General features: G+C 47.6%; 1 pseudogene; it reads left to right on the top strand.

Moving 5' to 3' along the window:
- LOC147698353 (uncharacterized) overlaps positions 1-21162 on the top strand; it is a 36533-nt pseudogene extending 15371 nt beyond the window's left edge.
- The last annotated feature ends 3132 nt before the right edge of the window (positions 21163-24294 follow it).

Consider the following 24294-nt stretch of genomic DNA (forward strand, 5'->3'; position numbering starts at 1 on the left):
CATTCAACAGGGCTAAGGGGGCAAAGAAACCGAGAGATAACATTAAGTGGAAAGTGAATATTAAAAGTTAGGATAGAGAGGGGGTGAAGAGAGGGGGAGTGAGAAAAATGAATGGATTGAGAGGGGGTGGGAAGAGGAGCGGACAAGCGAAGAGAGAGGAGTGGACATGTTCAGAGTCAGTAACGTTAGATACCCCAGTATTTGTTGAGAAGTAGTACTTTGAGTTCCTTTTTGAAGAGAGGGTAAGAGGGGTTGCAGCAAATATCCTTAGGGAGAGAGTTCCAAATTGTAGGAGCGTTACCAGAGAACGCACAGGATTGGGTCTTTTGACATTTGAGTCTGGGTGGGATCAAGAAAAGGGAGTTTGTGCTCCTCAGGGACCTGGAGCAACCGGCTTTGTGTCGTTTCGTTGTAAGGTAAGAAGGGGTGTTTTGGTGAAGAGCTTTGTGAGTGATGCAGACAATCTTGTAGGTGGATCTTCTTTCTATTGGGAGCCAATTGAGATTTTTGAGGACAGGGGAGATGTGATCACATTTTTTACAATCAGAGATGAGTCTCGCAGCTAGATCGCCAATGCCCCCACTGTACAAAGTTATATACTTCCCTCGGGCTGATAGATATATGAATCTAGTAATGTCCATAACAATGGAAATAGAACAGATCTTAATGATTCTCCACATCTAGATATTGATCTTAATTGTCCAATGTAGCATACCCGTGATGACTTGAGTTTGTATGCTTCACATCGAATATCAGGTTTATATGAAATGTTTACTCCTAGAATATTTACTAAAGAATAAAGGTACTGCCCCGATTTCGATAGTTTGGGATTGTGTAAAAGCAGATATACGGGGGGTGGGTGGGGGGGGCGACGCTTCAGTTTATCACAGCTCAAAACAAGAGTAAACGCTTAGAGGAAGTCCAATTTCAGACGGAAGCTTGGATTTGGAAAAAGATCATGCACAGGCAATCCCATTAAAAGATCCGTGGGAGCAGCCATTATTCTTGAAACTAATTGAGAGGCAACAAATGCTTAGAAGGGGATTGAAGGAGAGGGTGGCTGCCATCTTTCAGAAGAACAGGGCCACTCAATATTAGTATGGAGAAAAGGAGGGGCAGTTGTTGGCTTATCAGATTTCTGATAAAAAATAAAATAGTACTATCCGTCGGATGGCAGGGGAAACGGTGTAATCCACACAAACCCTCAATCCATTATGGAACAATTTGCCATATTTTGTCAAAATTTGTATCACAGGTCTGATAGCATAGACTATCGGATTGCAGCTAAATATCTACAGGAATGCAGAATGCCCCAACTTAATTTTCAACAGCAACAGATTCTTGAAGGGGAAGGCAGTGCTGGCAAGGTGGAGACAGTTATTAATGTACGATTTTACAGGGAAAGCAGCCCGGGAAGATTCAATACCTCTTGAGTTTTATAAAAAGGTTCATAGATATGTTAGCACCAGAGCTGTTTGAGTTGGCCAACATGCTATTATCAATGGAGAGGCCTTTCCTCGATCATGGGAGTATACTAATATTATTGTTTTTCTCAAAAAAGATAAACCTCCTGAAAAATGGAGCTCTTATTGGCCTATCTCCCTGATAAACGTGGACGCCAAGATCTTTTTAAAAAATCCTAGCACAGAGCCTTGCTCCAGTTATGCAAGATGTGGTTTCAGATCAACAGCACAGGTTTATACCTGGCAGAGACACTATAGTTCATGCTAATACTGTGATTGTGGCATTCAATGTGGCTGGTAAAACTAAAGTTAATATAGGTATCATTATGTTAGATGGAGAGAAGGCTTTCGACTGGGTCATATGGGGTGCTCTCTGGTTGATCGTGGATAAATGTGGAATAGGAAGTTGGTTTATTACACTCATTCAGAGCCTTTATAAGAACCCGGTTGCTAGAGTAATGGTTGGTGGCCACTCGTCCTCATCTTTCCCGATAGGCCAGGGCACACAGCAGGGCTGTCCACTCTCTCCCTTGCTGTTTGCCTTGTGCATTGAACCCTATATAAGACACTTGAATCAGAATAAGGGCACACAAACTGCTCGGTTGAATGGCATTGATCTGAAAATGATGGCTTGCACTGATGATGTTGAAGTGTTCACTAGCAACCCGAAGGATGCTAAGGAAGCTGAATAATTTTGCTCTTTTTCCAGCCACTAGCTGAAACTCTACAATACACAGGTTATTTAAAATTTTAAGCCTCACACTCCTGTGATGGGGGTGGCTGATACTGCTCACTATCTTGGCATACGCCTATGTAGTCAAGTTGATAACATTATTCTATTAAACTATGAACCTCTTTTGAAAAGAGTTGTAGCAAAACTGCACCAATGGCATAAGCTTCCTTTGAGCATCCTGGGTAGATGTAATATTGTGAAAATGTATATACTTGCTAAGTTTTTGTACCTGTTTTATTCAATGCCACTCTGAGTTCCAGACTCTTTTTTTAAGCGATTGGATGGGGCAATCAGTAGCTTCCTATGGTGTTATAGGAGTCCTAGGCGTGCTATTCGTCTTTTGAAGTTATCTTATATACAGGGTGGATTTAGACTCCCAGACTTTAAGTTATTTTTTGGGCTAAATTTACTGGCCGTATTCGAAGTTTACTGGTTGGATATAATGCTGAACCAACTGAATATGGGTATCAATTAGCACTAGGGATTGATTCTCGATTACCTATACATAAACTGATGGATCCCAATTATATAAACGGGTGAGGTTCAGAGTAGTGAGGGATATAGTTCGGATTGGGCAAGAAATTTGTACAAGATTCTCATTATCAACTGCACGCTCGTTGATTCCTCTTTGGGGAAATCCTCTCTTTCACAATATATTTTTATGATAAAGTGGGGTGACTTTGGGGTCAGGTGGGCATAGCTGATCTGGTACAGCTGTTTGATAGGCAGGATTTGCCGACATTTGCTTCACTACAGGCTGAATTTGGGCTTCGACAGCATCATTTTTACAAATATCTACAGGTGGGGGACTATATAGTTATTGAACTTAAGTATAGGAGTGATACAGCAACGACTGACCTTCATACCAGATATATTTCTGGACAGGAGGCAAAGATGGCCAGTATAAGTATAATTTATCAGAAGTACATGCTTTCTGTTCCTGATAATAGTTCTAAGCTTGCTTTAAAATGAAGCCAGCATCTGATGATTACAGAAACGGCGACCGAGCTAAAGGATGCATTAGCTGTCCTAGATCAGTCAATTACCTCGACCAGTCTTAAATTACAGCAATTTAAGAAAATTTGTATGTTATACTACTCACCTGATCGTATTTTGAAATGGAGTTCAGTTGGGACTTTAGAGCGTTCATATTGCCTCAAATGTAAGCTATATGCAGCAGATCTAGTACACATGTTAATTAACTGTCCTAAGCTTAAAGGTTATTGGGATAACATATCTGAATTAATTACAACTGTTAGAACCGGCTGTCTCTAGTTGGCAGAGGTATGTACTTCTGACAAATAGGGACACACCTTTTCTAGTCAGGGCAAGGGGATCACACCCTTTGATAACCCCTGCTCACCCCCTTGGTAGCTTGGCAGAGCAGACAGGCTTATCTCAGAGGCTGTGTGTTAAGCATTTATGACCACATACAGTAATAAAGTGAATACACTACAAATGGACACGACACAGTAGTATTATAAAAATAAGTATTTTTATATAAGGCTTAGCACAAGACCAAATAACGACAAAAATACACCACAGTCTTAATAAATACTCTTGGAAGGAAAAATAATAGTTCAAGTGTAGTTTCTTCTTAGCACAAAAAGTCTTTAGTTATCAAAAGCAACTCTTCTTCTTTAAAACACAGTTCTTGGCAACAATGTAACTCCCACTGGAGTCACACGACGTCGAGGCAAAGTTAATCCAAAGGTTCGGCGTCGACCGCGAGGAGCGCTACGTCGAGCCCGGAGTCGCACTGACCCCCACAACACAGTACCTTGGAAAAGCGAAGCACACGATGATCAGCGGCGTCGAGATGTCCGGCGTCGCGTCTTCGGCGTCGATCCGACCTCGGAGTCTGGGCGACCTGCAGCGGCGTCGACCGATGTCGGGCAGGAGCAGCGCTCACGAGGTGAAGCAGGATACGGCGTCGTCGTCGATGTCGATGATGATGCAAAGAGTGAGCAGCGCTCACGGCGTCGAGAGGGCTTCGAAGTCGATGCGATCAGCAGCCGTGCAGACACGAAGTCACTTGGAGCTGGAGCCGAACTCGCTACTCACTGGCGTTGCTGCTGGCGTCGATCGGGCCCGGCGGCCGGCGTCGAGGAAGCGGGACACTGGAGCCGTTACTCACGATGTCGAGCTGGATTCGGCGGCGTCCGTCGGCGTCGAGATTGCTGGTTTCTTTCAAAGGTGCTGGATTCACAGGTTCCAGCAAATAGCACTTTAAGCAGATGAAGTCCTTTAGCCCTGTGACTTCAACAGGAAACTGGCACTCTTCCAGTCCTTGGAGATTTTCTTAGCAAAGTCTGAGAGTACACACAAAGTTCCTCTCTCCTGGTTCCTTGGCAAAAATAAAGAAGCAATGCAGGATTCCCCCCAGCAAACAGCACACTGGCAGAAGGGGTAGGCAAGTCCTTGGATCAGCAGGCTTCTTGTCCTTGGTTTCAGGGTTCCTTGTCAGAAGTGATCTAAAGTCTTGGTTCAGGGGTCCTTCTCTTATACCCCTTTTTGGCTTTGATCCCTTTGTCCATGCAGGGGAATTTCCCAACATCCTGGGTCTGTTGTGGGTGTAGCCAGGCAGAGGCACCTGGCCTATTCACTGAGCAGGGCTGGGTCCTCAGACGCCCAGCAGGAGGTGGAGCCAGCATTGTCACTGGCAGGAGCAGAGCTATCGGCCTCCTGGCAGGAGGTGGGGCTAGGATCGTCCATGGCAGGCACAGAGCCATCAGTCGCTTGGCAGGAGGTGGAGCCGGCATTGTATCAGGCAGGGCAGGCTATCAGAAGCTACTCTCCCCCTACTCTCAATGCAAATGTCCCACTCATCCCACTCTGACTCAGCAGATCTCTGGAGCCACCCAGCTCCTGTCACACACACACCAAACCAGCAGAAACCAGAAATAGTTAGACAAGAAAATAGACACTTTCTAAAAGTGCTATTTTCAAACCCAGAGTCCAAAAACCATCCACACCAATGGATGCGTGATTAAACCCCGAGTTCAGGGATACCAAGCTCGACATTGCACCATGCTCCCCGAGCCAGCTAGGATTATAGCATTAATAATCCTGGCAGCCCATTCTAACTAATGGAGAGCAGGTTACCTTACAATAGTGAAAAACGAATATGGCTGTAATTCACTATTAGGACATGCCAACTTGGTCAGGCTTGTCCTACCTTATGCTTACAATGCACCCTGCCCGTGGGCCTACCATAGGGGTGACTAATATGAAGTTAAGGGAAGGTTTTAGGGACTGGCAAGTAGGTGTACTTGCGCAGTCAGCGTGACAGTACCAGACTGCACGTAGGTCTAGCAATGGCAGACCTGTAGACATACTTTTACTAGGCTGCTCTAGTGGGTGGCACAACATGTGCTGCAGGCCCACTAGCAGCATTTGTATTTACAAGCCCTGGCACTCCTGGTGCACTAGACTAGGGACTGACAGTAAACCAAATAAGCCAAACATGGAATTCAATTAATACAGTATTTTAACATAGGGAGCACTTGCACTGTGGCACTGATCAGCAGTGGCACAGTGCCCAAAGCATTACACCAGCAAAAACATCGTAAAACAGTGGAGGCAAACAGAAAAAATGGAGGAGAGACTCAAGCCAATGATGTCAGGTCTAACACGTGTCCCCTCCAGCTGAAATGTGGGGAGAACTACCCTTCCCCTGGGGAGTTCTCATCACTAAGGCGGAAAAATCTGGACAGACCATCAGCATTGGCGTGATCTGTACCAGGGCGGTGTTCCACCGTAAAGTCCATACCCTGTAGAGAAATGGACCACCTCAACAGTTTTGGATTCTCACCCCTCATCTGCATCAACCATCCGAGGGGCCTGTGGTCTGTCTGAACCCGGAAGTGAGTCCCAAACAGGTAGGGTCTTAGCTTCTTCAGCGCCCAGACCACAGCAAATGCTTCTCGCTCTATCGCACTCCACCTTGTTTCCCTGGGAAGTAACCTTCTACTGATGAAGGCTACAGGTAAGTCTCGGCCCTCTTCATTCACCTGAGCTAGAACAGCTCCCACGCCATGCTCTGAAGCGTCCGTCTGGACAACAAATTCTTTAGAAAAGTCGGGTGCCTGGAGTATAGGTGCTGTGCACATTGCAGTTTTCAGGGTGTCAAAGGCCGTTTGACAGGCATCAGTCCAGATCACATTTCGTGGCTGCTTCCTGGAAGTCAGCGAAGTCAAGGGGTGCACAATGGTACCATAATCCTTGACAAACCTCCTGTAGTAACCCGTGAGACCTAAGAAGGCTCTCACCTGAGTTTGGGTTTTGGGCGGTGCCCATGCCAGGATGGTATCAATCTTGGGTTGCAGGGGGGCCACCTTGCCGCTCCCTACTTGGTGCCCCAAGTACACCACAGAACCCTGCCCAATCTGGCACTTACTGGCTTTGATTGTGAGGCCTGCTCTGCGCAGGGCCAACAACACTTCCTGGAGGTGGCGCAAGTGTTCCTCCCAGCTGGCGCTGAACACTGCAATGTCGTCCAGGTAGGTGGCACTGAAATCCTCCAGTCCAGCCAAGACCTGGTTGACCAACCTCTGGAAGGTGGCAGGGGCATTCTTCATCCCAAAGGGCATCACCCGGAACTGGTAGAGCCCATCTGGTGTGGAGAATGCTGACCTCTCCTTTGCCCCATCAGTCAAGGCGATCTGCCAGTACCCAGACGTCAAATCAAACGTACTAAGGTACCGGGCAGCCCCCAACCGATCTATGAGCTCATCAGCTCTGGGGATGGGGTGCGCGTCAGTCTTGGTGACTGAATTGAGTCCTCGGTAATCCACGCAGAACCGAAGCTCTGGCGAAGCACCAGGCGCTGCAGCCTTCGGGACCAAGACCACTGGGCTGGCCCAAGGACTGCTAGAGGACTCAACCACCCCTAAGGCAAACATTTTGGAGACCTCCTCCTTAATGTATGCTCTGACCTTGTCAGTCACCCTGTAAGCCTTGTGCTTCACAGGAGTGCTGTCTCCGGTGTCAACATCATGGACACACCAATGAGTGACACCAGGAACCAAGGAAAACAGATCAGGGAATTGTCCCAACAGTTGGCGACAATCCTGCTTCTGCTCAAGGGTCAGTGTGTCAGAGAGGACAACACCATCCACTGACCCATCTTGCTCTTTAGCACACAGGAGGTCAGGAAGAGGCTCACTCTCCTCCTCCATTCCATCATCTGTAGCTAGGAGCATGCCCACTTCGGACCTTTCTAAGTGGGGCTTCAAACGGTTGACATGCAGGACCCGCAAGGGGTTCCTGGGAGATTTCAAGTCCACCAAGTAGGTGACATCGCTCTTCTTCTCCACAACCTTAAACGGTCCAGTCCACCTGTCCTTGAGCGCACAAGGTTCCACAGGGGACATGACCCAAACTTCCTGATCAGGCTGAAGCTCTACCAGAGTGGCATTCCGGTCGTACCATCGCTTCATCTCCTCCTGGCTGGCCTCCAGATTTGCCTGAGCAAGATCTCTGAAGCGCCTAGTCTGGTTCCTAAAGGCCAGCATGTAACTGTATACATCCTGGGGAGGTTTCCTGGGAGATTGCTCCCAGCCTTCTTTAACCAGACTCAAAGGTCCTCTTACCGGGTGACCATACAAAAGCTCAAAGGGGCTGAACCCTAGAGACTTCTCTGGCACCTCACGGTAAGCAAACAACAGGCATGGCAAGAGGACGTCCCATTTCCGCCTCATTGGTTCTTCAAGACCCATGATCATGCCTTTAAGGGTCCGGTTGAATCTCTCAACCAGCCCATTTCCTTGAGGGTGGTAAGGAGTGGTGAACTTGTAGGTTACCCCACACTCCTTCCACAGAGACTTCATATAATTGGAAATGAAGTTGGTGCCCCGGTCTGACACCACCTCTCTGGGGAACCCCATTCGGGAGAAAACACTCATCAGTGCCCGTCCCACCACGGGGGCCATCACTGTTCGGAGAGGGATGGCTTCCGGGTACCGTGTGGCATGGTCCACCAAGACCAGGATGAACCTGTTGCCCAGGGCTGTCTTGGGGTCCAGGGGCCCAACAATGTCAATCCCCACCCGGTCAAAGGGGGTACTGACCACTGGAAAAGGTTGGAGGGGAGCCTTCTGCTTCCTTCCGCTTTTCCCACTTGCCTGGCAAGTGTGACAAGTCTTACAATGGATGTCTACATCCCTTCGCATCTGAGGCCAATAAAAATGGGTGACAAGCCTGTCATAGGTCTTGTCCTGCCCCAGATGTCCAGCTAACGGAACGTCATGAGCCAAACCCAGTAGGAAGGCTCTGAAGCGCTGGGGTACCACCAGCACACAGGCTGACCCAGGCTCAGCAGCCTTAGGCTCGCTATACAGGAGGTCGTTCTCCCAGTACACAAAATGTGACCCTGACTGATCACCTGAGGTTTGGGCTGAGGCCTGCTGCCTCATACCCACAAGAGAAGGGCAAACTTTCTGTTCTGCACAGAATTCCTCCCTGGAGGGACCACCATCCTGCTGCCAATGGGTCAGCTCGGGCAGGTCGCCCAGTTCGGCAACTTGTTCCCCTGTGGGCTCCAGGGCATCCCCCTCAGGGTCTACCTCCTCCTGGACCACGGGAACTACGGGGGCCGGTTTCCCGCGCCTCCTGCCTCTTCTCTTTACAGCTGGGTCCTGGGCCATATTTTCAGGCTCCGGGACCACATCAACACCCTTACTTGCTGTCATGGAGCGAGTGGTTGCACACACCCACTCTGGCACACCCAACATTTTCAGATGTGTCTCCCTCTCCACCTTAGCCCAAGGGGAGTCTTCTAAATCATTGCCCAGGAGACAATCAACAGGCATGGCGGGCCTCACAGCAACCTGAAGAGTACCTGAAACTCCCCCCCATTCAAAGGAAACTGGAGCTACCTCACACTCTTTCTGGGAGTTGTCAGCAGCTATCACGGGGTAGAATGCGTGGGGAACCACCTGCTCTCTGGACACCAAGTGACACTTGACAGCTGTCACACTCGCTCCGGTGTCTCTGAGGGCTTCCACTCTATGGCCATTAATGGTCACCCACTGCCTATATTTATTAGTGTTACTAGGCAGAGGGGGTGGAGGGACCATTTCCATGTCTCCTAGCGAGACCAGGGACATCTCTGCGGGACCCCTCCCACCAGGGGCAACAATCTCCTCCCCTTCCAGGGCTACACTCGCCAACTGACGGGGGGGTGCACGTGGTGGTGCACTAGAGTCCCTCATGGGACACTGGGGATCATAAAAACGATGTCCTACCTGCTTGCAAACATAGCAGGTCATTGGGCCCCTATGAACAGGTTTACCTGTCGGGGCCCCTGGCTTCTTCACAGGGGGAGGCTGGGAACCCTTCCCTTGGTTCCCTCGGGGATTACTTTGGGGCCCTTTCTGGAACTCCTTCTGTTTTCCCTTGTCCCCCCCACTCTTCTGCTGGGGACCCTGCCCACCTTTGGCTGAGTCTCCCACTGGACCCTTGTGGACCCTGGTACTGACCCAGCGGTCCGCCTCCTCAGCAAGTTTTCTAGGGTTAGATATCTTGCTATCAATAAGGTGCTGGCGCAGCTCTGGAAAACAGTTATTAGACAAGTGCTCCCAAGCAAACAAATCATAAAGAGCTTCATAACTTTCCACTTTGCTGCCCTTTACCCAACCATCCATGGCTCTGCAAAAATAAGACACATATTCAACCCACGTCGTACCAGGCAACTTCTTGCATTCTCTAAAAGCTTGTCTGTACTTTTCTGGGGTTAGGCCATACCTCAACATTAAAGCATCCTTCATATGAGCATAAGACGCCCTATCTTCAACAGGCATGTCTAACAGGGTATCTCTCCCCTCATTCACAAAGCGACCCCACAACCCCGCTCCCCAATCCTTCTCAGGGACCCGGTGGGCCAACAATGCTAACTCATACGCTTTGAACCACTGGCCAATATCTTCATTCTTCTGATAATCTTTTATCACATCTTTGGGAAAACAAAACCTACTTTCTGCAGGCACAGATGGGATGCTGCCACCAGAGGGATTCAATTCTAACTTCTTAACTTGGATCTCCAACTCCCTCAACTTGGTATCACGCTCCAAAGCTAACTTCTCTCTCTCAAATTCCAACCTTTTGGTCTCCAAATCAGCTTCTCTTATACCTCTTGCATTTTCTAACTCCAACTGCCCATTTATCTTAAGCCTTGCCATTTCCATGTTGTATGCATGCTCTTTCGCCCTTTCTTCTCTTTCTTCAGGGGAAAGACCTTTGGAGGAAACACTGCTACCGGGAGAGGACACAGGCCCATTCACTGGCGCCTCCTCATCCCCTTCCCCTGGCGGTACCACCACCGCATCAGAGGGATCTCTGGACTCCAACCAGGCCTCCAGTGCTTTGCGAAAATCCTCTTTCCTTTCAAGGCCTGTGGTAGGAACTTTAAAATGCTCGCAAAAGTGTTGCAGCTGTTTCTTCCTGTATTTCTTTAACTTGTTTCTCTCAAATTCCTCCACAACAACAACAACAGGGGCAGTGACTCCGGTGTCACTCATGGTCAAAACTGGCAGTGTTCAAAAAATCAAGCTTCAGAAAAGCGGAGAACCAAAAATAGAATTCTTCCAAATTAGACTGTGGCTGCGCTATGGTCTGCTTTCACTATGTAGCGCACACTAATCACTGCACATGGGTCATAAATGCAAGGTTCAAATCCTCACCACTGCGTCCAATGTTAGAACCGGCTGTCTCTAGTTGGCAGAGGTATGTACTTCTGACAAATAGGGACACACCTTTTCTAGTCAGGGCAAGGGGATCACACCCTTTGATAACCCCTGCTCACCCCCTTGGTAGCTTGGCAGAGCAGACAGGCTTATCTCAGAGGCTGTGTGTTAAGCATTTATGACCACATACAGTAATAAAGTGAATACACTACAAATGGACACGACACAGTAGTATTATAAAAATAAGTATTTTTATATAAGGCTTAGCACAAGACCAAATAACGACAAAAATACACCACAGTCTTAATAAATACTCTTGGAAGGAAAAATAATAGTTCAAGTGTAGTTTCTTCTTAGCACAAAAAGTCTTTAGTTATCAAAAGCAACTCTTCTTCTTTAAAACACAGTTCTTGGCAACAATGTAACTCCCACTGGAGTCACACGACGTCGAGGCAAAGTTAATCCAAAGGTTCGGCGTCGACCGCGAGGAGCGCTACGTTGAGCCCGGAGTCGCACTGACCCCCACAACACAGTACCTTGGAAAAGCGAAGCACACGATGATCAGCGGCGTCGAGATGTCCGGCGTCGCGTCTTCGGCGTCGATCCGACCTCGGAGTCTGGGCGACCTGCAGCGGCGTCGACCGATGTCGGGCAGGAGCAGCGCTCACGAGGTGAAGCAGGATACGGCGTCGTCGTCGATGTCGATGATGATGTAAAGAGTGAGCAGCGCTCACGGCGTCGAGAGGGCTTCGAAGTCGATGCGATCAGCAGCGGTGCAGACACGAAGTCACTTGGAGCTGGAGCCGAACTCGCTACTCACTGGCGTTGCTGCTGGCGTTGATCGGGCCCGGCGGCCGGCGTCGAGGAAGCGGGACACTGGAGCCGTTACTCACGATGTCGAGCTGGATTCGGCAGCGTCCGTCGGCGTCGAGATTGCTGGTTTCTTTCAAAGGTGCTGGATTCACAGGTTCCAGCAAATAGCACTTTAAGCAGATGAAGTCCTTTAGCCCTGTGACTTCAACAGGAGACTGGCACTCTTCCAGTCCTTGGAGATTTTCTTAGCAAAGTCTGAGAGTACACACAAAGTTCCTCTCTCCTGGTTCCTTGGCAAAAATAAAGAAGCAATGCAGGATTCCCCCCAGCAAACAGCACACTGGCAGAAGGGGTAGGCAAGTCCTTGGATCAGCAGGCTTCTTGTCCTTGGTTTCAGGGTTCCTTGTCAGAAGTGATCTAAAGTCTTGGTTCAGGGGTCCTTCTCTTATACCCCTTTTTGGCTTTGATCCCTTTGTCCATGCAGGGGAATTTCCCAACATCCTGGGTCTGTTGTGGGTGTAGCCAGGCAGAGGCACCTGGCCTATTCACTGAGCAGGGCTGGGTCCTCAGACGCCCAGCAGGAGGTGGAGCCAGCATTGTCACTGGCAGGAGCAGAGCTATCGGCCTCCTGGCAGGAGGTGGGGCTAGGATCGTCCATGGCAGGCACAGAGCCATCAGTCGCTTGGCAGGAGGTGGAGCCGGCATTGTATCAGGCAGGGCAGGCTATCAGAAGCTACTCTCCCCCTACTCTCAATGCAAATGTCCCACTCATCCCACTCTGACTCAGCAGATCTCTGGAGCCACCCAGCTCCTGTCACACACACACCAAACCAGCAGAAACCAGAAATAGTTAGACAAGGAAATAGACACTTTCTAAAAGTGCTATTTTCAAACCCAGAGTCCAAAAACCATCCACACCAATGGATGCGTGATTAAACCCCGAGTTCAGGGATACCAAACTCGACATTGCACCATGCTCCCTGAGCCAGCTAGGATTATAGCATTAATAATCCTGGCAGCCCATTCTAACTAATGGAGAGCAGGTTACCTTACAATAGTGAAAAACGAATATGGCTGTAATTCACTATTAGGACATGCCAACTTGGTCAGGCTTGTCCTACCTTATGCTTACAATGCACCCTGCCCGTGGGCCTACCATAGGGGTGACTAATATGAAGTTAAGGGAAGGTTTTAGGGACTGGCAAGTAGGTGTACTTGCGCAGTCAGCGTGACAGTACCAGACTGCACGTAGGTCTAGCAATGGCAGACCTGTAGACATACTTTTACTAGGCTGCTCTTGTGGGTGGCACAACATGTGCTGCAGGCCCACTAGCAGCATTTGTATTTACAAGCCCTGGCACTCCTGGTGCACTAGACTAGGGACTGACAGTAAACCAAATAAGCCAAACATGGAATTCAATTAATACAGTATTTTAACATAGGGAGCACTTGCACTGTGGCACTGATCAGCAGTGGCACAGTGCCCAAAGCATTACACCAGCAAAAACATCGTAAAACAGTGGAGGCAAACAGAAAAAATGGAGGAGAGACTCAAGCCAATGATGTCAGGTCTAACAACAACGGATACCGGCATCAAAATATACTTGAGTGAGAAGGAAACCATGTTGGGTATTAAATATGGATTGGCCCCCAGTTTGAGAGCATTAATCATGATTATAATTGTTAATGCTTGTCTTTGTGTTGCTAGGGCATGGATTGATCCTATGCCACAAACGATGTGGGAATTTTGGTCAATTCTTCATCAGATTTATGAATGTGAGACTGCTATTGCTAAAGCTGGGGTCCTTGATCAGTTAAAGAAGCAGGGGAAATATGGTCTATTTGGCGTTGGTCTTAGTCGAATATATCTCTATTTGGCCATCCTGGTCTAATGTATTCATCAATCGTGAATCTTGTTTGTATATCATTCTGTGTTACTCCTCTTTTTTACTGGAGCCACTTGGTACTCATTTATCAGTGATTGCATTGATTATTCTGACTCTTGTTAAAAAGCAAATAAAAAAAACTCAAGTCATCAGTAGGTTAACAGCATTTACATTAGGCTTGGGCGAAATATAAGCTGCAGGGCCCAAAATTTAATAAGACACTGCTTCCCATGTATCACCATCCAGCAAAGGGTACACACTGATTTTAATAAAAGAATAATCCCTTTTATTTCAGTCAGAACATGTATGTGGTGCAGATCCTGAATGTCAATGGACAGTATTGGAGTATTGGATTTTCAAGAAAATAGTGCATCATCAGTAGAAGTGTAATTACATTGTAAGCCACAATGGGATTGTGAGAAATTGAGTTGTTGGTTCAGAGGGGTGAAACCCTACTCCAGCAACAGTCAAAATCATTGTCAGGATGAACCACACAGTCAGTAAATTATCCTGTGCAGGATATCTTGGCACAAAAGAAGTCATGCTAAACTTGGCGGCAATGTGTAACGTATTTATACAGCACTTAAAACAATAATAACTTGAAAACACAACACAAGAAAAAACCCACGCCAATTTAGAAAAATAGAGTACATTTAATACATTATTTGACACCAGCAATGACGAAATCCAATCAGTAAAACCCGAGTTATAAATGTTTAAAGTTTAAAGTGTAAAATAGCACTTAAAAGATCAAAGCGCCAACCGTGGACATCTAGTGACGTGACACAGGGACAAAGTTGAAAGTTATGGCTGACCATGATGGATAGCAGTTTGGATACACAAAGTCAATTGGGCCTGGTCTCCGCTTACCTTTGGACTTAGAAAAACTTTGGAAGAAATATATCTGAGAATGTAAAGTTCAGAAAGGCAGCCAGTGGTGTCTGAGGAGGCATTGTCATCAGGGCCCTCGGAACGAAGTAGCAGTGAAGATTTCTACGTTCGGACTTAGTCTCTTTTATGAAAGTTGATAATCTCCTGCAAGATTCAACTGCAGGCTTGTAGCTGATGAGGACTGCACAAGGCCAAATCCCTCATCTGCTCAGAAGCTGATGAACAGGATTTGCTGCTGCAGAGAAAAACGTAGCGGGAGCTGTCGCGAATTCACGCCGATTGATAATGCACCTTGAGCAGAGAGGTCCTGATCTTCTCTCAGTTCTCTAGTACTTTTTAGCAGCAAATCTTCCACATCTCAAGCTTGGGATTTGCACTATGTTGGCACATTTAGCACCACTTCCAAACGTACAGGACTGGAGCCTTACCACTTGGGTGGTCAGGGCTCACTTAGGCTGGGTCCAGTTGCGTGTTCAAGATGCTACCTAGTCAAGTGACCTAGCCCTTTCTGTCCCTGAGGCTCTGATCATGAGGCTAGTCAACTAGGCATCTAAGTCACTCTGGAAGTCCTGTGTTCAACCAGAAAAGCTGGTCTCAAAGAGCAGGGCAGTCCTCCTAGAGCACAGGGCAAGATTTGGACAGTAGGTCACTCCTCAACGCAGCAGGGCAGTCCACTGAAGTACACAGCAAGCCACAAGGCAGCAGGGCAGTGCTCTGAGAGTGTTTTCGCTGGTCTACAAGTGAACTGATGAGTGAGTCAGAGAGCTCTTGTTTTATACCTGGTGCCCCCTTTGAAGTAGACAAAACTTATGGAGTTTTCTCCCCACAGAAGTGCTGGAATTTACTGCCTCTTTGTCTTTGCCTCAATCTGTCTGCAGGCACAATAGGCTTGGATGAAGGTCTTTCTGTGTAAGCTGATGCTGAGTCTTTGGAGTGCAATTAACGTTGTTCACATCGCTACCCCCCCTCCTGCCTTGGATGGCCCTTGCTGCCAACACTTAGTCCCCATATTGTGTGGTTTTCAAGGAGAAATACAGAAAGGACAACACAGCCTAGTTATGTGACCTAGGAAACAGGCTGCAGGCATTATATGGTTACGACAAGAAGATGCCAACTTTCTAAAAGTTAAAAAAAGTCAAAACTTCTAGCTGACTATTTGTTCGCTGCTAACTTTTAGACAGACTCAGACCAAATTCACGAATCAGTTGGTCTATTACGTTTACTTATTCATTTTCAATCATTTCATTTTATAAATCCTCGAGGCAGAGGTCAGATACACATAACGTTCACATTACATCAAACCAGTGGCGGTTACACCACGTGGGCGTCGGGGCGTTGCCCCACTGCTTTCCCACAGTGCGTGAAGCAGAAACGTAAAAAATGGTACCATGTTAGGTTTCTTCTTCTCGCACTGCGAGAAAGCAGAAGGGTATGCCTGATTGCCGGGTTGTGGACGGGCAGGTGGGCGGTTAAGGGAGGAGTGGCTAGCCCAATGTCATGGGCGCTGACTCTTTGGCCGGCCCCAGGGCCGACCAAACCAGTCATAGCACTCTCTGTTTTCTTCATGTAGGCTGCAGCGCAGTCCGCATGGAAAAAACGGCCTCCCCTAAGACGCCTGTAAGGACGGCGGCCTATCCAATCACAACGCTGCCATTGCAGCGTTGTGATTGGCTTAGGGGAAGGAGGGAGGCTGCCTGTTACTGCTTCCTATTTTCAGAGAGCGGGAGGCGCAACACAGGAGTCCGGCCCGGAGGTAAGGTCAGTTTTTCATATTTTTTTTGTATTTATTCCAGAGATGGTTCTTGATTATGGATCCACATTCTGCCCACGGCTCTGCGTGCGCTACACTTATACTTTGGATTTTCCCTTCCTTTTGGAAGCGCATCTCAGCCCCAATGTGATTCTGAGAGTGATGCATGTGCCAACCACAGAACCTTACTAAATGATTTTACATAAATTCCGATTTCAGCATCACACCTCTGCCCTCAATGCCCAGTATTTTTCTCCGGGAGCAGCGAGATCCCGGCGCACGCTGCCCTCACTCTGTTGTTGATTTTAGGCATGTTCGCGCGGGCTCTGTTTACACTTAACGCCGCATTAAGCCGACAGTAATTTGCTCGTCTTGTTTGTTACTTCAGCGCGCGCTGGCTCCATTTACAGCTGCTCTCCTTCTCGCTGGAGCTGTGATATCCTCTCAGGTTTTATATCTCCCCCTAAATTCAAATGTTTGGAATCGTATATACACTTCAATGTGCCTGTAATGTGCGCGCTGTGAAATGTCGTGAAATGCTAATGATTTATGGGCTGCAAAAATTGCATTTCGAGTGAGTGTACTGACACAACAAACAGAACATTCATACAATACTCATATAAAACAAGTAGATATGACTGATAGAAAGAGGATAGGACCAGTGTGAGCAAATGTTTGTGAAGACATGAAGGGAGCAGGGGGAGGAAGAGTCTTAGTGCAGCGTGGCCAGTGGTTAATGTTTACAGTGTGTGAACTGCAATGTAGCCCAGTCTTGGTGGTGTGCCTTCAATGAGAAGGAAACAGAAACTTTTCATTCATCACCACTTGCTCAAAGTTCTTCAAACCTTAATGAAACTGCTACCAACACTACCAGTACAGATCAGCTTTAGTGAGCCCTTACATACTAGTGAGGTGAGATCTCCTTGTATTCAGCGCTGTGTGTCTGATGCTCCCCTGTCTCTGATGGTCCATCAGCCCCGACCGGCACCACAGCCCGGATACCCTTGGCACCAGCACTCATTGAAGCTGTACAGAGCCTCTTTCAGTGAGCAGACAGTGAGGGATGGCATTTCATGGTTCTTCACTTGATAACGATGAGAATGTGTTTTTTTTATTTAACGAGGACTATTGAGTTGTGTGGAGAACAGGTGTTCAAACTACAAGGCTTTTTCTGCTTATTTTTAATAGGGAAAGTTTGTGGACTGTGGACATGATGTGCCCAGATACTAAATTATGATAGGGCACAATGCAAATATTAAGATATTTTCAAATGCTTAGACTAATAATACAGATATTGTGTTTTTGGAAGTGCATAGATGTATATTTGAAATATCGGCACATTTTTCTTACTTTCTTTTCATCTTAGTTTGTCGGACAGCCCAGTACGAGGCACCTTTTACTGTATGACAGCAGCTAACCCTGAACATTATTTATTACACAGTTTATATTACACGCCTGCAGGTATTTAATCATTGCATTCTGCTAGAGCGCTACATGCAGTATTGCTTTCCTGTCGTAGTAGCATGTCACCTATTTATTAAAACAGCGAGGTCACATTTCTTCTTTGACCATCATATTCCCACCGCATCTGATTTTTCCATGATGACGAAGTACACGCGGAAATACCCTGGTAGGCTGGAGGACAGTGTGCTGCTCTCACTGGATGAATATTCTGGGGAATTGTCAGGGTAGTGTTGCACCATTTCCTTGCAGACACATGTTTCAAGGCAAGCGTAGAGTTTCCAGGTAATAGTGCACAAGACCTGCATGGCATAAGGGAGAACAGGGATATTATGTGGCAATAGATTGAGAAGGATTCCAAGGGCACCAACATAAGGAGCCTGAGGGGACCATAGAGTGAAAAAAAGCTTATAAGTCCTACCTCAGACCCTGGGATGGCTTTTCTAATGGGAAAAGATAACATGGGAAGCCTTTGCTGTTACAAACAGGCATTTTTGCGCTCACTCGTCGGAGTGCAGTACGTCAACATTTTTACGCCCTACCACTTTCAAATGTCACCAGCCACCACTGCATCAAACCAAACAGAATTGAGACATAGTGACAAATAACTGATTTTTTTTTAGATTGTTTCCAGTCCAAAAGCAGAAAAAAACTGGTAACACACAAATCAAAGTTTCAAGAAGCACTGGGGTTACCACACAACGGGGGTAAAGAACATTTCAGGTAACAAAGGGGTACAGTATTCAATACATATATTTCCCTAAGTTGCTACACATTCTGATTTAAATTCTTCCCGTTGGTTAGAAGTGCCAACACGTTTCAGGTCCCACTCTATTTTTGGGGTCTCTCTTTAGGGATGTGACTGGATTCTGTAAAAACCAATAAACCCATGTGTAATGTTTTAGTACACACTCCTCATTCTCTATCATCTCTATTGCACTCGTAGATATTTCAAGATTATATTTACCTCAAATTGGTCTTCGGCATCTCTTCAAGGAAATGGGAGACCGTTGTGAAATTGGTTTCGTAAAAGGACAAGGTAATTTAGTTACTCATTGCCCATTTTTAAATTGTTAATAATTAGTTGTTTGTGGATGTTTGTAGATTTATCACAGATTTCACTTACTTGTGAAAAATTTCCCTTTGGCTTCAACATTCACCTATCCTTCAGCTTAACGCTATATTTGACGTGGCTTGTGGTGCCGATTTGTTTATGAGCCTGCAGACACAAAATTATTATCAATGGAGGGATGGAGGCTCTAGGCTTTTAATTGAAAGACTGGCGCATAAGTGCAAAATCCTTTGTTCTAGCACTTACTTGCAGTTTAAGTTACTAGTGACAGTTAGCGCTCGCCGTGGCATAAATACAAGGATCTAACAGCCTGATTCATGAAAACCGAATTCTGCGATTTTTAAATTGCGATTTACAGCGAATCGCAATTTAGAAATCGCAGACCGGCATTCATCAAAATTACCGAGAAAATAAAGCGATTCGCACGTGGCCGCAAAAAGCGTTAGCGATTTTCAAAAATCGCAGATAAATCGCAATTTCCGTCAACATCCGTGTAGGAATTGCGAATTGCGTGTAGGAATCGCAAATTGCGAGATCGCTAAATGCGATCTCGCATTTAGCGAGATCGCAAAAACGGGAAGTCGCATTTCGAGCACAGTGATGACATCACAACCAGGAAGCAGGCAGTTCCCACCCCCATTCAGAACAGTGAGGCTGATCTTGAGGCTGCATCTCACAGAGCTTCTTCCAGGACACCTTCAAACTTCAAAATCCTTTACTTTTGTGACTGCAGCAATGGCAGAGGATGCAGCACCAGGGCCCAGCGACACCGGGCGCAAGCGGAAGCTCAAATTCTCTGAGCAGGAGTTGTAGCACCTGATTGACGGAGTGGTTGATAACCACCCAAAACTTTTTGGAAAGGACTCCAGGAGGGTGCCTGAGGCGGAGAAACGCTGACTCTGGCTTGGGATAGCCGCAAAAGTAAACGCTGTGGGCGAGAGAGTCTGGGCGAGACCCTGGCTACTGGAGGTGGAGATTCTACAGTCCCTCCCAACACCCCTTGGAGGACCGCGTGGAGGACACACTTGAGCGAGAGGCGTGCATAGGGGTCATCAATCTGGACTCATCCCGACCCACCCAAGACAGCCAAGGTAAGTGGAATGCGACTGCGACCCTGTCCCCTAACAATGGCCATGACCCTATAGCCTCCCATAATCATCCAAAGTCATGAAATCCATGCACAGTAGGTCATGCCCAAAAGCATTGTGGGACATGTAGTCTGCCCACAATGTACAAGAACCCCAATGCAGCCAGACATGTCCCGAAGTACGCAATGCCACAGCCAGTCAGGGAATGTCAGCCAGCATGCATGTAGCAACTGAACGTGTGACAGATACATGCAATTAATCTACGTCCACTTCCCCCACAGGTGGCGCTGACAACAGCAGCGACAGCGACAGGCTGCTCATTGACGAGGCACCGGAGGATGCTGAGGAGGTGCCAACAGCCAGACATCCTGCACCATCAGGCGCTGCACCTATCCCAGCAGCCAGGGCAACACCATCTGCGCCAGCACCATCAGGCGCTGCACCTATCCCCGCAGCCAGGGCACCACCATCTGCGCCAGCACCACCAGGCGCTGCACCTATCCCCGCAGCCAGGGCACCACCATCTGCGCCAGCACCATCAGGCGCTGCACCTATCCCCGCAGCCAGGGCACCACCATCTGCGCCAGCACCATCAGGCGCAGCACCATTGACAACCACAACTTCACCACCAGCAGGACCCTCTACATCTGGTGCTGCTAGTGTGGTGACAGTGCGCACACCCACTGTGGCCAGCCAGCACAGCAGGCAAGGCAGGGCTCGCCAGCAGAACACAGCACGCAGCAGCAGGAGGGGGATGGCTGTGCGCGTACCAGGCCTCAGCATAGAGCGCCGGATGCTGAGAATCCATCAGTTGCAGGCACGACGGCAAGGGGCAATACAGCTCCAGCTCCACAACATTGGCCGCAATGTCGCAAATGTCTCCGACAGGATGGAGCGCATGACAACAGCCATGGAGGCTAACACTGCAGCCCTCATATCACAGCGTAACACCGCCCGCCGCCGCCAACACCAACTACTTACGCGGCTATCAGCCTATACCCGCTAAAACTATGCAATTGGGAATGCCACCTCCCAGCTCTCACGACGGTCCCTGGCTATGCAGCAGCAAATGGTGCAATGCTGCGAGGATGTGGCACGAGTCTTGGAGCAGGTCACCAGTGCCGTACTGGCACTCCATCCTACTGGGCAAGGCAATGTCGGTGGGGACGACACCAGTGAGGGCACCTCCAGTGTCAGCAGCCTGTCTGCCTCACAGGTTGGCGTGTTGCGCCGCAGCACCAGGCCCACTGCAGGGTCACGTGCCGTCCCAGAGGAAGAGCCAGAGAGGCAATTGGGTGCTGCGCGCCGGAGGCGCACTTGACTTTCATGTACATTGGCTGGGACATACTGATGATACAAGCATGTCCTGTGTATTGTTTGTAGCAGTTTGGCGCAATACTGCTTGCATGTAAAGAATAGAAACATTACATTATTATTGTGCCTTTAACAATAATATTTATTCTAGCATCATACATCGGCCTCCTGTCATTATTTCCATTGGCATGCATTTGTGATTTGTTGGGTGAGGGGAGTGGGTGCACTAGAAACTGTTCATTGTGATGTGGTTGCGGCGTCTGCGTCCTTCAGCTGGGTTCTCCCCGCGTGCATGACGCGCATGTGCAGGTGGCCGGTCATCCCCTTCCGACTCACTGCCAGAGATCTCTACAGGTATCCGGCGCTTGGTAGCAATGTTGTGTAGTATTGCACACACAGCCACAATGCGGCAGCACACATCAGGACTGTAGTACATGGCCCCACCAGTCTTGTGCAGTATGCGGAATCTGCTCTTCAGTAGCCCAAATGTCCTCTCAATGCAATTCCTTGTGCGTATGTGTGCTACATTGTAACGCCGTTGCTGTGGTGTAGCAGGGTTGAGGTATGGGGTGAGGAGGTATTCACGGAGGGCGTAGCCACTGTCACCTGAATGAGAGGAGCAGAGGGTGAGTGCCTGTTCAGTGCAGCTACTTCATCGCAGTGTAACATTGTGGGCCAAGTGTACTTACCAAGTAGGTGTCCTTCACCAAAGTCTCCACCGGCCAGTCGTGTGTGGAGGCCGCAGTGCCGGAATATGAAGGAGTCATGTGTACTCCCCGGGTACTGTGCCACTATGTCCGTGATGTATGTCTTAGCATTGCAGACCATCTGGATGTTGAGGGAGTGGTAGGACTTGCGATTGCGGTACATGTACTCCATTGCAGCTGGTGGGCAGATTTGGATGTGGGTACAGTCTATGCATCCTATCACATGTGGGAAATGCGCAACATTGTAGAATTGATGCTTGGTCTCATCCAAATCCTGTTGGCTGGTGGGAAATTTGAAGTGGTGGTGTAGCTGGGTAAGCATTGCGTCAAGGAAACTCCCTAGGCAGCGGGACATGGTGGGCTGGGATATCCCCCCAGCGGCCGCAACTATCCCCTGGAAGCTCCCAGAGGCCAGGAGATGCAGGCTACACAATACCTGGACATGTGTGGGCACGGCATTGGTCCGCCTTGTTGGGTGCTGCATCAGGGGGTCAAGGTCCTGAATTAGCTTGATGATCATTGGCCCATTCAGGCGGTACGTTGCGTATATTTGCTCTCTGGTTTGGCCCAGCAGGGTGACCCCCTGGCGGAATATCCTGTCCTGGATTCTGCGTCTCCTCCGTGCTGCTCGCTGTAGCCTTCGCCGCCTGACCACCATGTAGAGTCCTGGCATTCTGAGACTTCTTATGCTGATGCTGCATCTCCTTAAGTGTGTTTGGTCAGGCCTGCACCTGTTACTGGTTGGGCAACGGATTTTCAAAAAAAAATTTACAATGACTTTGATGGTTACCACCTGCTTTGGGTTGTCCTTAAATTGCACCTCGCAAACAGCGATTTAGGGTTTTTTGCTATTTGCGATTTTTCATGATTACCGATTGTGATTGTATTGCGAATTCGCTATTTTATTCACAGAATACGTGGTTTATCGCAAATTCCGATTCGCTAATGGTCTACTGCCGGGATTCTGCGAATCTTTTAGCGATTTCGCTATTCTGTGTTTGCGATTTCGCACTTTTCTTGGAGAATACCTATTTATGAAATTGCGCTCGCAATAGCATTTTCGCAGCTATTGCGCTCGCTATTTTGCTTCATGAATCAGGATGATAATCACTCTTGTTGCTAATCATGGCTTTGTCCTAAAGAGAACATGAGCAAAATCAATATCTTGTTAAGCATCTCCTTTTAACTGCTAGAGTCAAATATTTCAAAACAACTCGTTGTCAGCACTCACGTTTTTGCAAACATTCATAGTCATTCCTTCCACATCCAGCTGGCTCTCTGGAACGCTGTTACTACCTGAGAGCTCGTTTTGTTGAAAAAGAACTTCCTGTTTCAATTCCGTTTGCATTGGACGTGGGTGGCAAGGCATGCTGGTTAATGTAGTTTTGTATTTATGAGGACTTTTCCTCAACCGACTAGTGCTTGCATTAGCTGATTTCAATTCAACTTTGAAACTTGTGCGCACCATTTTTATGTTATTATCATTACACCACTTAATTTCTTGGTTGCATCATGATTATTGAGCTTACATGATCAATGTCGAAAACCTCTGTGCTCGTTGCATTTCCTTATCAATAACATCTTTGCATGTGATGGTTTCTTCTGCGTGTGAGCATTTTGCAAAGCATTGGCTTTTCTATTACAAACACCCTGACAGCGAAGGTCTTTTGCGAACGGTGGTAGCACCTGGTACTTTCCCTCCTGGGTGAGCTTCACAAGTACTGTGATTTTTCAACACTTCTTGGATAAATATGTGCAAAAAGTCGACAGACATAGGTCTTATAACTAACATTGAAAAATGCAATGTTTTTCTCTGAATAACACTGTTTGGGCAAGAGAAAGATAGAAAAGGCACATGAAACGCATGATATATGTAAAGCAAAAAACCTAACCTATGCAAAGTGATCTCTTGGGAGTACCGTAAACCCCAGTATATAAGTTGACCAGAACTCTTAGACTCATTTTTAGTTTTAAGATGCATTTTTTGCAGCTTGAGAACCAAATGAATCCTGGCCTACAGAGGTATTTACTTCTGAAGTAATTTTAGAAAGCTCCCATTACTGCAGTTTCATATTGGCAGTTGTTGCGAGCTGTCATTGTTGTATCACAAAGTGCAGGTATCGTTTTGAGGTTCAGCGCTTATGACTCTATTAATATGACTATTTATGTGTTCCACTTGGTATGGTACCACCTGTAGAGGAGTGCACAACATGGGGAACAATGGTTACTAGTACCTAGACTACTGCACAAGACACACCCTCATTGGCAGTATTACCAGAGGTATTAAAACAAATACAGAGGGGGCATGGAGCTGATCAAGCTCTTGATTCAGGTATGAAATTAAAAGGCAAGTCTGAAACAATTTCTTCAATAGTTTTTTGTAACATTCAAGAGGAGGCAGTGGTTCTCACAGTGCACCAGTGTTTGACTAC

The sequence above is a fragment of the Lissotriton vulgaris genome, chromosome 8 (genome assembly GCF_964263255.1).
Source record: "Lissotriton vulgaris chromosome 8, aLisVul1.2, whole genome shotgun sequence".
Lineage (NCBI taxonomy): Eukaryota > Metazoa > Chordata > Amphibia > Caudata > Salamandridae > Lissotriton > Lissotriton vulgaris.